The sequence below is a fragment of the Triticum aestivum genome, chromosome 3B (assembly GCF_018294505.1).
Source record: "Triticum aestivum cultivar Chinese Spring chromosome 3B, IWGSC CS RefSeq v2.1, whole genome shotgun sequence".
Classification (NCBI taxonomy): domain Eukaryota; kingdom Viridiplantae; phylum Streptophyta; class Magnoliopsida; order Poales; family Poaceae; genus Triticum; species Triticum aestivum.
The window spans coordinates 667,845,336-667,847,178 of record NC_057801.1 but is presented as its reverse complement, the minus strand read 5'-3'; positions in this window follow the sequence as shown (position 1 = coordinate 667,847,178).

Below are 1,843 nucleotides of genomic sequence, written 5' to 3'. Positions count from 1 at the left end.
ATTATCTTTGGTAGATCTTTCTTGAACACTGTTAATGCTAAAATAGACTATGAGAAACAAACTGTCGGTGTTAGTTTTGGTGATGAGTCTCGTGAGTTTAATTTTTCGAAGTTTAGTAGAAAGCATCATAAGAAATAATTGCCTAGTAAGAATGAAATAATTGGTCTTGCTTCGATTGTTGTGCCTCCTATTGATCTTTTAGAACAATATCTGCTGGACCATGGAAATGATTTACATATGCACGAAAGAAATGAAATAGATAGAATCTTGTTCGAACAACAACCTCTGCTTAAGCACGATTTGCCTATTAAAACTCTAGGAGGTCCTCCTCCGCCTAAAGGTGATCATGTGTTTGAATTAAAACAATTGCCAGACACTTTGAAATATGCTTATCTTGATGAGAAGAAGATATATCCTGTTATTATTAGTGCTAACCTTTCAGAACATGAAGAAGAAAGATTATTGAAAGTTCTAAGGAAGCACCGAGCTGCTATTGGATATAATCTTGATGATCTTAAGGGCATCAGTCCCACTCTATGTCAGCACAAGATTAATATGGAACCTGATGCTAAACCCATTGTTGATCACCAACGTCGGTTGAATATGAAGATGAAAGAAGTGGTAAGGACGGAAATATTAAAACTTCTGGAAGCAGGTATAATCTATCCTATAGCTGATAGTAGATAGGTAAGTCCTGTCCATTGTGTCCCTAAGAAAGGAGGTATTACTGCTGTTCCTAATGATAAGAATGAACTTATTCCACGAAGAATTGTTACAGTCTATAGAATGGTAATTGATTTTAGAAAATTATACAAAGCAACTAGAAAATATCATTACCCTCTGCCTTTTGTTGCTCAAATGCTAGAAAGATTATCTAAGCACACACATTTTTGTTGCCTTGATAGATATTCTGGTTTTTCAAAAATACCTGTTTCTCAACCTGATCAAGAAAATACCACTTTTACTTGTCATTTTGGAACTTATGCTTATAGACGTATGCCTTTTGGTTTATGCAATGCACCTACTACCTTTTAATTATGTATGACTGCTATATTCTCTGACTTTTGTGAAAAGATTGTTGAGATTTTCATGGATGACTTTTCCGTTTATGGGAAGTCTTTTGATGATTGTTTAAGCAATCTTTATAGAGTTTTGCAGAGATGTGAGCAAATGAATCTTGTCTTGAATTGGGAGAAATGGCACTTTATGGTTAACGAAGGTTTTTTTTTGGGCCATAAAATTTCTGAAAGAGGTATTGAGGTGGACAAAGCTAAGGTTGATGCAATTGAGAAAATTCCATGTCCTAAAGATATCAAAGGTATTCGTAGTTTCCTTGGTCATGTTGGTTTCTATAGGAGATTTATCAAAGACTTTTCTAAAATTTCTAGGCCTCTTACAATTTTTTGCAAAAGGATATTCCTTTTATTTTTGATGATTATTGTTTAGAAGCCTTCGAAACACTCAAGAAAGCCTTAATTTCTGCACCTATTGTTCAACCACCTGATTGGAACTTTCCTTTTGAAATTATGTGTGATGCTAGTGATATATTGTTGGTGCTGTTCTAGGACAAAGAGTTGATAAGAAACTAAATGTTATTCATTATGCTAGTAAAACTCTAGACAGTGCACAAATGAATTATGCTACTACTGAAAAAGAATTTCTAGAAGTGGTGTTTGCTTGTGATAAATTTAGATCTTATATTGTAGATTCAAAAGTAATTGTTCACACCGATCATGCTGCTATAAAATATCTTATGGAAAAGAAAGATGCTAAACCTAGGCTTATTCGATGGGTTCTCTTGCTACAAGAATTTGATATGCATATCATTGATAGAAAAGGAGCG